A 16,148-nucleotide genomic window follows, 5' to 3' on the forward strand; every position below is an offset into this window, starting at 1 on the left:
CCCGAGAGCCGGGGGCCCAGGTGCTGGGGCAGCCCCCCAAGCCCCATGCACAGACAGCCCCCAGCATCCCGAGGAACGCTGTGAGCACAGCAAACACACGGCGTCTCTCCGGAGGGGCAGCGCTGGGATGGCCTCGGGTAACAGCAGCTCCTTTGATCGGGCTTGTTGCCTTCAGCCTCCAGCTGCTGGCGACGTTCCGCTGCCTCTGAAACCCTGTTCACCCCTGGGCAATATCCACCTGCTGCAGTCCTCGCAGCCAGGCAGGGGATGTGAGATGTGCTCTTGGAGTGCCTGCAGGAGTTACTGGAATAGCTGATGATCAGCCTGCAGGAAGCTGGGAGTCTGGGGGAGGGTGTCAAGGGCCAGGCAGCACCTCCAGCAGCCACACAGCCTGCAGAGATGTGCAGTCCTTAGCTGGGGGCAGGCTCCAGTCCTACGAGCCAGCTCTGCTTTATAAGCAACACAAAAACCTCCCTTGAATTACTGAGTTTCTCTTGTTTTGGCTTGGGATGAAACTGTGTGTCATTGTCAGTGACATTTTGAAGTCTTACATGGACACAATTAAGTATTAATAGCTGTAACAAGACTTAAGAAGATAATTCGTAACAAATACATTACATTATGATTTAAGCTTCTTTCCTTCACCCAGAAACACTGAAGACATGTGAGGTTCCTAACAAAAACGTGTATCTTTAATTAATTTAATTATTACCCTAGGTAATAATGGATGCAAACATTTTTTGTTATTTCCTGATCTTTGAGACGCCAACATTTGCTTTTCACCCCTCGCTCTGTGCAGGGCTGGTCAGTCTCTAATTGCTAGGAAGTGACTGGCTTTGCAGGTGGCTGTGCATTTCCAGGGTACTTGTCCTCCGTGGAGCAAGTGAATTGGTGAACCTTTATTGTTTGACCAAGGTGCTTCAGAAGACATTTAATTTGTGTCTTTGGGGCTTAGGCACGTCTTGAATGAAATGCTGGAGCATTTTGCTGTGGCTTGGCTAACCCTGCACCATCCTTTTGCAGGCATTGCGGTGCCTTGTGGCCCAGCTGTCTCCTCTGGATCTCCGGTGAGCCAGCACAGCCACGGCAGACCTGCGAGGTGAAAACCATGAGGCACGCAGCAGGAGCTGAAGGCTAAGGTAGGAGATGTTCCAGGCTTTTTTACACATTAAACACATTGAAAAACAGATTACCACTGAAGCACACAAACACATGTTGACACTGACTGAAGCACACAAACAGATGCAAACACTGTGATTCCAAGTGCGTTCCGGGACATCCACCTTCTTCTGATGGCTGGAACAGAACAGCAGTCCTGTTTGTGCAGCATTGGATTGAAGAAATTAAGGTAAGAGGGAGGGGATTAAAAAAAAATAAAGCAGCTTTTTTCTGCGCGCGTGCCTTTGTTGTCTCCTCTTGGATGCTGTGATTTCCATTTTACTTTGTGTCTGTTGCCAGTTCTGCAGAAGCACTGCTTCACTGTGAGTACTTGTCGCAATGTGTCTGATTTCTTACTGATGGTGTCCAGTTTGTTTCAGTTAACATATTTGTGGGCAAAGATTTCATTGAGATGTGTGTTCAAGAGCACCTGATTTAATAGAGGCTTGGAGCAGGGTTTAATCTGCCTTGTGGAACACATTGTGGGGGTGCCAGGCTGGGTGGGGAGGTGCCTGTGCTCATGCTGCACTCAGCCAGGAGCTGCTCCACTGAAGGCTTTGAGGGAGTTCTCCTTGCTAATTAGTCGTCCTGTCTGAAACAAGTAAGATTATCACTACTTTATGTTGAAATTTAAAATCCTAATATGGCTGTGCTTGATGCGGGGAGAGCAAGTTCAACAGTCGTTGTTTCCACTGTTCAAGTGTTCACTTAGACACAAGCTGTCATGTGTTTGAAAATCAGTGTGTTAGTGCTGGCCTCTCACCCCAGAGACCAGCTGCAGTGCCTGTTTGAGCCCGTGCCGTGTTCCTGGAACCGGGACCCCTTTGTGACATGGGGGTTTGGACCCCACACCCCCAGGCTTGTGATGGTCCTTCCAGTGCTGTGTGTGGGAGGGGAGAGACCTGCTGCTGTTACTGAGGTGCTGAATCACACAGGGGAATTGTGCAGCTAAGGCTTGAGGTACCCCCGTTCTGGGCAGCTGTGGGGCAGCTGAATGTGCAGGGCTGCCTAAATCAGATGTGGTGTCTCATTTACCTTTTGCCAAGGGTGTAAAGAAACAGAACTGTACAAGGTCCCTCCTAAAGGGGGGGTGTATCTGCCTACCCCAAAATGAGCCGTGAGGTGAATCTCATCTCAAATACTGGGACACCACAAAGCATTGTCCTTAGAAAGTGCACTTTTCCTCTGACAGAATGCAAATTAGTTAATAGTTTCCAGCAACCAAAAATGTACTAAAGCATGATTTGAGCAGGAAGGAAGCCACCAGCAGTGCTGCCACCTCTTTGACAGCCCTTCTAATCACCATAGCTTTATCAAGAAGTGTTAAGTTGTATTTTTTTATTGATATTTAAGAATAAATTCTTACAACATCATCTCTATAAAAGGTTCATCACAGACCCAATACCACTCTAACCTTTTAAGCTTCTACAGTAAAAACTGTCGTCTTTATTTATCTAAGTTTGGGAGAGATACAAATGTAATCATAACCCCCAAGGCAAAATTTTATGGCAGTTTTCAGAACTCCTCTCTATAAAAACTACTCAAAGCTACCAACATAAAAGCTCCCAATAAAATTTGCTTTAGATCCTAGTCGTAAAACATGATTTTTTTTCCCTGGTCCTGGAGCTACAGGTGTCCAATTGGCAGCGCTGGTTGCTGCCGCATCCCCTGGCAGTGCCAGGCTCCACGTACCTGCTGGGTCAGGTGGGCAACGAGGGGCTGCTGCACCCCGAGCTGTGCCTTGGCTCATCCCAGCACAGCCTCTGGGAGCCTGGTGCTGGGCCTGGTGGCAAGCACGGGCACAGGACGTGTGGTTAGACTGTGGCTGGAGCAATTCTGGAAGTGAGGAAAATCTTGGAGTATGCAAAGAACTGCAACAATAAAAACAAGCTGAAAAAGAACAATCACAGACAGTAATGTAGAACACGGAACTCTTTCCTCTGTTGCTTGGCTGTTTGAGCACTGGGAATCTGCACTTGTTTGCAAGACTGGTGGCCCTCCACGTCTTACTTTGGTGACATAGAAATCCATGCACCAGAGGTTGCCTTAATTAAAGATTCCTTACCATTATTTGCATGTAGAGTGTTAGCAGCAAGTCAAAAACCCTTATATTTAGTGGAGACCCATGTGCCATGAGGCTGGGCTCAGCTGAACTGGAGGGAACCAGGTTGGGCCAGGGGGACCCAGGCTGGCTGTGTTCTTGAAATGCAGCAGGAATAAATCTCTGCAGGCTTTAGTGGATTCCTGGCAACTAAAGGCTCGTGCTATATCAGCCTAGATGAATTTGCTTTTACTGTGCAGGGTGGATTTAACCCTGCTTCTTCACTCTGGATGGATTTTGTTCAGAGAGCTGAACCTGTTCTTCTGACTGCAATTAGGAGAAAAGCAAGCATAGCAGAAAGCTGCTGTTGCTAAAGGAGAGCAGAAACAATTTGCAGATGTGAAATAAAAAGCTGCCTTTTTTGGGGTACATGTCTCAAAGCATCCCAGAAATGTCATGATAAGTAAGAACAACTTGATGTAAAACTGTGGTTGGATGCAAGTGTTGTTCTGAGGCAAAAACACCAGTATGTTGATAGCAGGGATCATTGACCCCTGCTTTCTTCAGGCACTGCAGGAGGTTGGAGGTGGCCCAGAAAGCCTCCACCTGGTGGCCCTGGTCTTGTGTTTGCAGACCTTGGCCTTGCTTGTCATTCCAAGCACCCGACGCACACTCTGACTGTTCTGTAGCTGGGAAACATTAAGTGGTTGCTGGTCTCAGCTGATGGTCCTTGTGAGGAGGGTGGGAAGCTCACAGCCCCATCTTTTGGGAGGTTTCCTGCCTGTGGTTCTTCCCAAGGGCTTTTTCTTCCTGACTCCGTGTGCTCTTCTGCAGAGACGTCCTTGGGAGCTGTAGGACTGCCAGAAAGGGGCAGTGGGGGAAATCAGGTAGATCCAATAATTGCATAACGTGTGTGATAAAAGTTGTGATTCATGACAGGGCTTTTCTGTTTATCTTAAAGTAGACTTAAATTACAAATCTGCCTTCTCAGTTGTGTGTGATGTCAGGAATTGGCTCTGGGAGCTTTCCCAAGCCGACTGTTAGAGCTGTGTTCCTATCTCCCTGTCTTTGCTCCACTGGAGAGGCTGCTGGGTACTTCCTGTCTGCTGGCTCTGTGATTACTGGTTAGTTCTGCCTTGTGGGCACTGTCTGACACAGGAACTTCTCCCCAGTGCCCACCCTGAGTTATCACTTAGCTTAGGGCTGTTGGGTCTTTGCTGTGTCCCAGATAAAAGAGGCTCTGTTAAGTGTATGTTGGTGAGAAAGATTCAGAGAAAGGATATTTCTTCTTTTCCAAAGGACAGACCAACTCATCCCTTCTCTGGCTGCATGGACAAAACTACACAGCAGTCACCAGCTCTTTCTTGCCTGCCTTCTTCCTGACAGTCCTGAGAGAGCCCAAAGCATAGAATATCCCCTGAGTCCTAAATGGCCTTCAACAGCCGTGTCCTGATGAAGCCACATCCTGACAAAGAAGTTCAAAATGCGTACTAAATTAATGAGACTGTTCTTGGAGTGGCAGCCATCCATACCCTCCCTCTTATGGCACCTTTTAATTATTGTTACTAATGATAGAGGTTTTGGGTCACTGCTTTTGGAAAGGAGCAAAGCAGGAAACTTGTTCCTCCTGGAAGCAGGTGTCCCAAGCTCCAGAGGCACGGGCTCAGAGGGCACAGGAGAGCAGAGCTCTTTGGCTGGTGCAGTTTGGGGACTTGGGGCTGTGTTGATTCTGAGTTTTGTGATAAACAGAGCCATTCATTCCCTGTGCCTTTGTACCTATTCCTTCTCATGTGCTCCAAAGGCATTTTATTTTCCCTCAGTTTTAGCATGGGATCAGAGGGTGGCTCTCTGCCTCTGATGGAAATAAAATAGTCATGATTTGCAATAGGTGCTGTTTACATTATTCATCACTCCTGGCAAAGGAAATGTTGGTCTTAAAATATGGTCATTAATATTTTGGTGAAGTATTGAAGCCAGCTGGACTTTGGGCAGAGCCGGGCTGCTGGCTGAGGGGCCTGGTAGCTCGCAGACCCAGGCGAGGAGGCCCAGTGATGGCAGGTGAGACTCCACAGTGGCTGTTCCCAGCCTGAAAGGTGGAAGTGCAGGTGGATTGTCACCATCCTCTGTGTCCTGTTCAACTGCTGCTCAAGGGAGAGTGGCGAGGTCACAGCCCCAGATGCTCCTGGACAGAAACAGGCCTTTAATGGTGTCCGTTCCTCTTGTGAAAATAAGTGTATTTGTAGCAGAGTATGAGGTGGTTGACTCTTGTGGGCATTTATCCTCACAAGATTAGGGAAAGGGAGGAAGAAGCTGTTGGCAGTCTGTGTTTGCACTGAGTAGAGGTTTCTGTGTGAGACTTGTACAGCTATTGATGGCCTGAGCTCCCCGTATCTCTGCCTTACACGGGGCTGTCAGACACCTTTTGTGAAGGCTTGACAAGCGTCATCAATACTGGCATTAGAGCTCCTTGTGCAGCTTATGAGGATGGGATGGGTGTGATGGATACGGAGCCATGTGAGAAATTGGGTGAGGTCACTGCCATTTTTTTCCTGGCTTTCAGGGAGGCCGTGTTTGCTTCCCTGAGTTCTCACACAGGGACATGAAGTGATTTGTGCTGTGGTGAGTCAGTTGGCAGGAGGAGTCGGGAACCCCCAGGGTTTGATGGATCGGGGTGGGCCCACACGGAGCTCTGGGGCTGCTGGGCTATCAGAGCTTGGATGCAGGGAACCCCTCTTGTCGCTCCGATTGGGAACGGCGATAAAGAACGACAATGGACTCTCAAGGGAGTTACAACACGAGAATTCTCTGGTTTATTCCTTCAGGTCTGTTTTATAGACTGGTACGTGGAAAATACAGAAAAGAAACTCCTATTGGTTAACAAAGTGCTACATCACCATCATTGGTCAGGGTGGCCCATCACCTCCCTGGCCTTCTCCCGCAAGAGAAAACAAGACTGCAAAACAACACCTGCAAGGCTGTTTAGTATCTCTGAGAATTGTTTTAATTCTTTCTCATATTTTTCCCAGGCTATTTTCTCAGGCAGCCCGAGGATCCAGGCGGCCTGTAATTTGTACAGGCACTGTGGTTTAGATTTAGCATCCATACCCTCTGAAGGCTGTCTCTGGGGATAGACACTCGGTGTGTGTGCTCTGTGAGGTGGAACGGTCTGACAAACTGTAGTGCACATACAGGGCTCTGCTGACAATGGACTGTTCTGCCTGTTCTCTGGTCTCCAGTTTGATTCTCTGCTGCTGCTGCCACCTCTGGCTGCGGGAACTGAAAAGGATCCTTCCCCAAATGTCCCTCAGTTGGCACCTGGAGCTCTTGCAGTTTATCCAGATCCTCACACTGCCCTCAGTGCCTGGCTGCAGCCTGAGGAGAGAGGCTGGGTGGCTGCTGCTTGAGGGGCTGCAGCCGTGCACTTGTGGGGCAGGAGGAGTGGGATGAGCAACCATATTGCAACTCCCAGAGTCTCTGTGGCTCCCTCACTGCTCCAGCTGGGAAATAATCTGCACCAGACTTGTTTCCTGGCACCAGCCAGCTTCCTTGGTGCCAGCTCCAATGTGTAGGCTGGCACATGGCAGGAACAGGGAATGTGTGTGTGGGGCAAAAGGAGCAGAAACAGTCCTGGCTCCATCACCTCTGCTCTGACCTGCCCTGGCCTCCGATAGCCCTGGCTCCGTGGGGTGGAAAAACATCCAGGACAAGACATGCCTCTTTCCTCTCGGTTTACACCCTTTCCTCCTGCTCTCCTTACTGACGGTGCTTATGGGCACAGAATCCACCATGTCCCAGGTTAAATGCGAATTATTCCCATTCTGCCAAGGAGGGTTCATACCACAAGCGGGATGTCACTTCCACTGAGCTGTCTGTGAAACACCCCCCAAAGCAGCTCCAGTTGGGAAGAGCCAGTTTGATGCAGGTCAGATGTGGCTGTGTTCCTCACAAGCCAGTGGAGGTGCAGCAGCGTGTGCAGCTGCCAGAGCCGAGGCTGCCACAGGGTCCTGAGGTGGTCCCTGAATTCCCGGGCCCAAGTTACAGTAAAGGTGCTTGCTGCTGCTCCACATGTGAAACTGGACTTGCCTTGCGCTGTGTTTTTAGCAGCTCTCGGGCATTAAAGTGCTGGGGCCGTCCTGCAGCAGGATGGCAAGCTTGTGGGAAGTGGCCTTTTGCAAAGTATTTCCACAAGGTACTTCATTGCTCTTTCCAAACGTGCCCTGGTTGAGCCGAGGCACAGGGTAGGCAGCAGCCACAGGGACGGCATTAGAATGGGATGTTCCCAGTGCATCAGAGCCGGGCTGTCTGCCACAGAGAGGAGCTGGGATCCTGCCTTATCCTATTAACTGTGGGACCTTCTACCTGGAGATGAAAGAACAAAAGCCTGGGCAGACAGTTAATTATAGCTTCAGCTTCACAAGCAGAGTTAATGAATTTTAACGTGCCTCAATTAATAACTAATTGGGTTTTGCGCCTTGGCTGTGAGTGGGACTGGAGGGGTGTCCAGGAAAAAAATGGTCTAAAGATGAGAGATTTTAATTGAAATACTGTAGGATTCTTGTACAGGGAAATGGTTCCTGGTGTTATTGTACAGGTTGAATGCAGAGGGAAATTAAAGGGGAAGCTGTTTCCAGGAGAAAACAAGTGGCAGCATTACAGTGCCAACAAGGCACAGCATTATTGTGTCACCTGTAGTGTGCAGTTTGGAGAGTTCTCTATTCACAGCATTATTGTGCCACAGAGCATGGATCCTGCAGGCACACCAGGATGTTCTCCCTCAGAGTTCCAGGAGTCAGAGAATTTACGTAGAAAGAAATGATACGTAACATAAATTTTTTTATACTCTAGGCTGGAATGTGCCTGGTAGTGCTATTGGTCTAATGAGATATTTTATGTCTATTTCTGTGGAAAGAGGATTATTTTTTAAGCCTACAGTTAGGAGAGTGTCCAGTGTTTTGCTGTGATTAGCATTAATTCAGGCTCTGGTGGGCCAAAGGAAATGACCAGAGGTAGAGGTAGCAAAGGTTAAATTGTGTTTGCAGTAGTTTAAAGGAGCGATAAATCCTGGGGAGTGCAGAAATAGAGGAACACTCTGCATCTCAAGCAGCAGAAAATTGTCGTCTTTTGAATTTGATGCTCTGAGTGTGAAGGAAGAAAGGAAAATATATCTATATGCCATTTCCTCCTTCAGTACCATTTCCAGGGAATATTTATCAGCAGCCTCAGCCAGCAGGCAGGAAAACACCTAGAAGCCAAAGTGCAGATTTAGTTTGTTTTGTTTTACTCTTTCATTTTTCTGGCTGTGTTTGAACCCCCTCAGAGACGACGTGGAGTAATAAGAAAAAGAAAAGAAATTAATTTATTCAATGCAGCATTGTCAGCCACCGACCCTCCACCGATGACTATTTACGCCGGGCTGCTCATCATGCCCTTCACAACTGCTGCACAATAAATAATAAAAGATTAAAACCTTAAACCTGGAAAACTTAGGAAAAAAATATTAGAAAATTTTATTTCGGATTATAAAAATCCGTGAATGATTTACTTTAAGGGACAATTTCATTGCTGCCATGTGCAGGAACTAATGATCACGGAGGGCTCCGGATTGGCGAGGAGGCTGCTTGGGAAACATAGTCATGGGTAGGTGATAAAGTCACCTTGCTCCCGCGCTGCCTCACTGTCACCGCAGTGGCTTTCACCATTTGTTACAAGAAAATGATGCTCCATGTACATATTTATACGTGGATGGCAATAACGTTGGCAATAACCCTCCCTGAGCGAGCCACCTTGTTTTAGGGAGCCCAGCTCATTGCCCGGTGCCAGCAGCCCTCGCCCTGCGTGCAGAGAGGTGAACGGAGCTTGGGCCGTGGACATTGGCAATGGCACCTGTTCTTTGTTGTTAGGGATGTTGCTTAAACTGGGAGCGAGTGCCGTGAGTGCCGGGTTCCCCCCAGGTGCTCCCGTTGGCACCCTCTTGGTGAGGGGGTGGGTCTGGAAGAGCCTTCCAGTCCGCTCCAGAGAGCAGCGTGTCTCCTGCAGCGTGCCTGGCTGGGCATTGCCCCCATGTGAAAGTGGGTTTGTGCTGGCCGAGGGCAAAGGCTGCTGGATGCAGAGCTGCTTCAGCAGGGAGCCATTGTTTGAGTTTTATGTTTCTAAACACCCACACATGCTGTGCCATTAACACATTCGTGTCCAGGCTATCGCTGGGCAAAGCTGTCACATGGAGCAGCAACGGATGGTGCCAAAGCCTAGGAAGAATACAGTCAAAAGCAGAAGACAGTACAGGGTACAGAAGGCAACTGGTTGTGCTTTGGGGCACTGAGGGGAGACACTTGTGCTCGTGACTGGAAGCACCTGGGAGGTTCAGTAAGCCCCATTTAGAAAACTTCTTTATGTATCTCGACCCTCTGCCTTGTCCATGTCTTGCTGCATTTATTCAGCCTAGCATATACTAATCTTAGTCTTTGCTCCAAATTCGGTATTTGCCATTCATGTGCTTTTATTTCAGGCATTGGCCATATTTTACCTCAGTCTCTCTGTGTCCGATGGCCAAGTTCCTTGTTTTTGGAGACTTATTGGAGTGTGCAGTTCTGGCTGTGGTGCCTGCTTGCCTTTTCTCTAGGCCTGATACTCAGGAGGCTGCTGAAACCTTTCTAGTTCTTCACTACCACCTTCTGTTGAAAAAAAATCAGTGTGAAGTGGTAGGAAAGAGATTATGAACTTGATGCTGCTGTGATAAGCGAGTTCCTTCCGTGAGGTGAGGTGAGAGCAGATGGAGGTGTTGGGAGACAGTCCCGGTAGCCCAGGGGCTCTGGTGCAGCCCAGTTCCACCTTCCCCTCACCCTTTGAAGCGCACGCAGGCTGGGCAGCGTTTTGGCACCTGCCTGTGCCTGCACAGAAGGGGCTGGGAGCGGAGCCTGCCAAGTCCCGGGCCCTGGAGGAGCCGCCAGGCCGAGTCCCACAGGTCACCGGCCATGCGTGCCGCTCCCTGTGCACGGCCAGCTCTCAGCTGCCGGCCCCGTTCCGCCTGCCTCCTCCCGGGGGCTGCGGCCACAGGGCACCGGCAAGGTCACAGCCCCGCAGGTTTGTCAGGCGCGGTGTCTGAGGGGCCAGCTCGGCTCTCCGGAGCCGCGGGAGCCTGTGGGAGCGAGGTGTCACTGCCTCCTGAGCCCAGAGCGGCAGCGTTTGCGCTCCGAGGGGTGTGAAGTGCCGCTCGGGAACCTGTGATTTTCTGCGTGGCTCTGGCTGGTGCTCCTCACACCCCGGTGAGGTGACCGGGCCATGGGGAGGGCGGGCAGGGGTGATGGGCACAGCCCAGCGGAGCTCGGCTGCCGCACGGAGGGAGCCAGAGCGGTACACCATGGCCACTGTGCTTGTCACTGCAGTGACAGCCTGCCCTTGATTCCAGGGCCACGACAGCACAGGCAGGCTCCTCTTGGGAAGCACACACAAAGTCTGGGCTGAGGCACAAGGCTAAAGGCCCCTCAGAACAGCCGTAGGTAGGGATGGCTGCCTTAGGAGATACTGCTACTTGTCTTGACATGAGTAAAGTAGAGTCCCTTGGCCCGCTGGCCACACACAGATTGCGTAGAGAAGGTTTTAAATTGCGGTTGAGAGTTCTTTGTGGCACGGCTTGTGTTTCTGCTGGTCTTAATGAATCAGTGCTGACTTAATTTATCAGTGTTAAATGTTTGTTTCTCATTTGCAAGTTGGATGTGAGAGAGGGTTTAAAGCCAGTTCCATATTTTCTCAAAGCAAAGCTCCACGTCTACATTCACATGGAGTAAACCTGTAAGGTCCTTTCATGTGGCCAAACTGCAGATGGCATTCAGAGCCAAAGCAATATGCAGCGTATTTTTGTCTACATTTCTTCTGCTTCACTTAACACTTAACACCAAGCATTCCAGGAGAGGCCCTTGGTCAGATGAAACAATTCCTCATGGGCCACCAAGCATCCTTCCCTGTCAGTTGCTGTCCAAATCCTCCATCCCAGTGCTGCACTCCCCACAGCCCCCTCAACTACTTACCCTTGGTTACCTGCAGAGCTGGCAGCTGAATGCACTGTGCCCCTGTCAGCGTGGGAAGGTTTTGTGCTGCTGTCCTTCCTTTAGAGCCGCTCTTCTCTCACCTGCACTCGTGGCTTTGCCTCACAGTCCCTGGCTGAGTGAGCTGCTGCATGTAGGGACACCTTGCACTAGATCAGATGCGAGCATCAGTGGCAGAGAGGTGTGATTCAGACAAGGCAGTGCTGATATAAACTGGTTTTATTGTATCCCACCACTCTGGTGGAGAAACTCTCACAGGCATTTACTGTCACCATGTCTGATACTCATGTAACTCCGTCTGATCCTGTGAGGATTTAAGCTGTATTTGACATGAACTGGAGTGAAATGATTTCCATTCACCCATACAGACACTTGCAGCAGTTTAACCAGCTCAGTTTCCAAAGTGGTTTTAGGGGATGGGATCTCAGGCACAGCTGGGGGAGATAGGGAAGGGAAGGGGAGCTCTGGTGGCTGAGGAGCCCGGAGCTGACAGCCTGTGGCAGGGATGGTGCAGGTACCGGGTGCCATGTTCAGCATAGCTGGCAGCTCCTTATCACAGCCCAGATTTCCTAAGAGGAATTTAGGGCTGTTCCTGCACCCTGGGGTGGGACAGCACACTCACTGCTCAAAGCACAGCAAATGGGAATATTCTGCCTAAAGCACTTTAGGTTCTTGGTGTTGTTATTGCTCTGATACTGAGCAGAGATTTATGAGGTACTCCAAGGTAGTGATTGAATGTATCTGTGCTTCAGGACCTAATCATGTAAGCAAGAATTAAAAAGGGGATTTTTAAGAGGAATGCCATGTCCCCAGCATTTGCCACAGTTGTTGGGGATTCTACCAAATCCCACAGCAGAGCTGCATCTATTTCATTTATTTTGATATCCAGGTCTACTTAGGGAAGGAAATGAGTTAGATAAAATATTTATAAAAGAGAAACTGGAGAAAAGATGTGCAACTTCCCCATCCAAGCAGGATATTACAGTGGATGTAACAAGAGTTCCTGGGGTATTCTGCGTTTCACTCCCTGTCTCATTGCTGCTCTGTGCAGAAGGAATTTCTCCTGTGTATATGTCAGGAGGGTGACAAACCAAAAATGCCATCAGTGCCTGTGGAGAGAGAGAGAGAGAGGGGGGACTGGTCAGCACTTCCCAGCATGGGGAGTTGCAGTGAATGGGATCAGGTTAAAGATGGGAACCACGTTCTGTATCTACTAGCAGGAGGCAGGGCTTTATTGCTCATTGATGAATACCCTGAGTTAGAACAGTGTGTGACCCATGAGGAAGGCACTGCCCTTGCTGCTTCTATTTCCTGTCTGGTATAAAGTGAGTGGGTGACTTGGAGCCCCCACAGAAGCCCTCAAAATGTGGGATTCCCCTGTGGGTCACTCAAATGTGATCTCTGTTTCTGTCTAATTTTGGGGGGATTTTCCTTGAGGAGCCAGAGCTCAGATTTGAGGTCAGAGCTCTCCTTCCATTCATGTCCATTGCCATGTTGTTGGCTTTCCCAGGGCAGCTCTCCCTCGGCAGCCCCTTGGAAAGGACAGAAGCTGAGCATTGCTGTCTCGCCAGGGCCAAACATGGGGTGACTGCCAAAGCCAGACATGTGTCACTCTCCCCTCTCCCAGCACGTCCCATCCATCCCTCTGCCCCTGGAACAGAAGGAGATGGGTGTGGGGAGCAGCAGAGCATGACCCCCTCCCTCGGAGCCCCCCATGCCCAGGACAAAAGCTGGCGCAATGTGGGCTGTACCGCTGCCATGTTGTTCCTTCTCACAGGGCAGATCCCCAGTCCTGCTGCCACTGTTGCCTCTTGGGAAGGGGGAGGAGTTTTTTGGATCTGTGAGCTGGGAATTCCCTTTTCTAGAGGTGCTCTTGACGTAGAGTTCAAAACACTTCAGGGCACACTTCCTATTGCCATTTCTCAGCATCTTGGCACCAGTTATATTATCACCAGTTTAAAGAGCAGCAGCATTCATACAGGCATGTGTTAGATTTGGGTTTTGCTAAAGGCTGTAGGGAGACATCCCATTCCTTCCTGTTGTTCCATATATACTTTGAAGAGCTGTGCTCGTCGTTCCTTTGAAGTCAAACCCCTGAACCTCTGAGCCACCACTTTCCTGCCGTCGTGCCAAAAGCACTGCCAGATATGTCTCCTAAGCTTTCCTGACCACAGATTGCTGAAGCAGGTGCTCAGGTTCCATGTTCCAGGCATTACAAACTCCAAAATGTAGGTGTGGAGCCCAGTTGCTGAGTGCAAGTTAGATGTGGCCCTGGGTGTAGTAACTGCTGCATAACCCCATACGCAATATAGCAACTGCCTGGCTCTCTGGGTGATCCCAGAGCTGGCTCCAAGCTCGTGGCTACAGCTCACTACAAGCTTGGAGCCAAAATACAAGTCCAGCAAACTGGAGGAGTTTCAGGCGAGGTCCCTGCTTGGCCCAGCTGAGCAATAAAGTTGCTTCAGCTTTTCTCTTGCTCTGCAGCAAGGAACCAAAAGCCAGGAGTGAAGGAAAGAGGTGTTTGGGTCACATAGGAGGTGGTCTGAGTGGCCCCAAAAAGCAGGGTTGCTGTGTTGTTTCACTGCTGTGCTGGCAGTCGCTGCTGGGCTCTGCAGAGAGTTTTCACAAGGTCCTTGCGTGCGGCACTGACTCACTGCAGCCACAGCCCCTGGAGCATGAACAGCTGGAGCAATTTCCAGCCCAGAGTTTTCCAAATTACGAATGTTTGTGAAAGGAAAAACGACACTGAGGGTTTTTAAGGATTTGGTTTTGTAAAAGACATCTGGGTTGGAGCTTTGTATTACCTCACAAGCATCTGTATGTTTCAGTGCATCACCTGGCTCCGTCTTTGTGTTTGCATTTCTCTCCCATATGCCTTCACTCTTGTCCCTTTTTTACCCATCCTTGAGCTTTCCAGGAGGAAAACCAGTCTGTAGCCTTTGCAAGCACCCTTAAATGTCCCACACCTCCTCCCAGCTGCTCTGTCCTCATTTGGCTCTGTTTAAGGGATGTTTTGGAGGAGCTAGGAGATGGGACTTTGTAGGAGTTACAGGCAGATAAGCTCAGTGCAGTGAAGCCCTTTTCCACAGACCAGTCCCTACCTGGAGGTGGGAGAAAACAAATCCCAGCCTTCAGCAAGGTTATAAAAAAAATCCCAAGAAACTTCCATCAAACCAGTGACATTGGCTTTCCTCTCATGCCTGTTCCTGAGAATGATAAGTGTCATAAAAAACTCATTCTTTGAAAGGCTGTGGTAATGTACTGCGATTCTTTGTGCCAAGCACAAGTTGGGGTGTGACATCACCTCTGTGGTCTCATGTGATGTGCACATGTGGTCAGCACGTGGTGATGTGCAGGAATGCCTCACCGCAGCCACAACGCACTCCATGCCAGCCCAAATCCCAGCCTGGCAGCAGCCCCCTGCTTCCCATCATGGAGAGCCGAGGATGGAAGGAACCAAACTGCTGCATTTGCTTTACAGAGCTGGTCATTAACAGAGCCCAGCTCTGGTGGTTAACACAGCGCAGCGCTGGTGCGGGGCCCGATACAAATAAAAGGTCTTTGCAGTTATAATGAGATATTCATGCATGGCAGCTCCGGGTATAAACTCAGCTGTTACTGTGTGCTTAGCTATGGGAAATGGAGCAAAGCTGGGCTGGACTCATTGCGTCCCCCCTCAGCTGCATCTCACAAATAACAGCCTTGAACACCCTCATCAGCAAGTCCATTTCCTGTGGCAGCAGTTCCCAGGCCAGGTGTCCTCTGCGCAGACAGGCGAGCCGGGGGTGACGTGGCACAGTGGTGAGCAGTTGTTAGGCATTCCTGTAGCCTGTTCGTGGGAATGCCGGTGGTGACGAGGCCGTAACGGGTGTCTCACACTTCTTGTCCCTGCCAGGGGAGGGGAGCTCTGTGTGGGGGGAGGCTGTGCTGTGCTGGAGACGAGGAAACTGAGGCACCCTGTGACCAAAGCCATTGTATGTCCTGCCGTGGAGATGGAGCCCCCAGGAAGCTATGGCAGGGGAAGAGGAAGGCTGGATAGTACCTGGTGATGTTCCCCCCAGCCTCACAGTATGCCTAGTGGGAAATTGGGGCTGAAGGCCATTGCTCACGTAAGAGAGACCACACAAGGGAGGGTGACAGCCTTGTGGCTATATCCCTCATGTTGGCAGGTGACATCCCTTAGACTGCCCTGACACAGAGACTTGCAACTCCTTCTGGTGGCTGTCCAGACTTTTCTGATATTTTCTTGGATGTGGGGCACAGTAAGTTCGTTTTCCAGCTGAATTTACAGCACAAAGCCTGACATCTTCCACGCCATTTTCCTGCTGGAATCCCTTGCAGACTGAAGAGGCCTGAAAGGCTGGATGCTTTGGCACTGCTTCTATTAGATAGAGCTAGAGGTTTGCTGCTGATAATCCTGCCACAAATTTGGAATTAATCACAGCATAATGGAATCTGGTAGTGCTGGTTGTTAATTCTCTATTGAGTCTGCATTCCCGTGTTTGTTCTCATTTGTTCTGATCAGGGCCATTGTCTCTAATATTGCTGCGTAAAGGGTAAGAAATAAATCAGCGGTGTTTAGCTTTCCTAACCATCTGCTCTGGCTCCCATCCCAAACTCAGTTTTTAAGTTGGGCACAGTTAGTGTGATTTTGCCTTGTGACAGAGAACGTCTCATGAGAGAGGAGGAAGAAGTGGCTCCTGATCTCACCGCAGGGATCGATCATCCCAGGCATCACCAGGTTTTTGTCGTCACGCGTGTGATTAGGCTGAGCTTGGGCAAAGGTGCCAAAAGGAACTTCTTTCTCTCTGGAATAATGGGATTAATGCTTTTAACAGCAGTGTGTTACTTGGAGGTGTAAAGCACTCAGTTTTGCCATGGAGTTTATGTGCTTTGGTGGCATTTGG

General features: G+C 49.8%; 2 long non-coding RNA genes across 5 annotated transcripts in view; one reads left to right on the plus strand and one right to left on the minus strand.

The window, feature by feature from the left end:
* LOC111929455 (uncharacterized) overlaps positions 1-16,148 on the plus strand; it is a 176,316-nt gene that overhangs the window by 117,221 nt on the left and 42,947 nt on the right. For all 4 annotated transcript variants that reach the window (XR_015287366.1, XR_015287368.1, XR_015287367.1 and 1 more), the window contains exon 4: positions 1,024-1,139. This is a non-coding gene — a long non-coding RNA (uncharacterized LOC111929455). The remainder of the gene's footprint in view (positions 1-1,023; positions 1,140-16,148) is intronic.
* On the minus strand, positions 1,574-8,681 carry LOC147653316 (uncharacterized). The gene is made up of 2 exons (XR_015287371.1): positions 6,305-8,681; positions 1,574-5,929 (listed from the first exon to the last, which is right to left on the minus strand). It is a non-coding gene; the product is annotated as an uncharacterized LOC147653316 (long non-coding RNA).

The sequence above is a fragment of the Cyanistes caeruleus genome, chromosome 5 (assembly GCF_971803275.1).
Source record: "Cyanistes caeruleus chromosome 5, bCyaCae1.hap1.1, whole genome shotgun sequence".
Lineage (NCBI taxonomy): Eukaryota > Metazoa > Chordata > Aves > Passeriformes > Paridae > Cyanistes > Cyanistes caeruleus.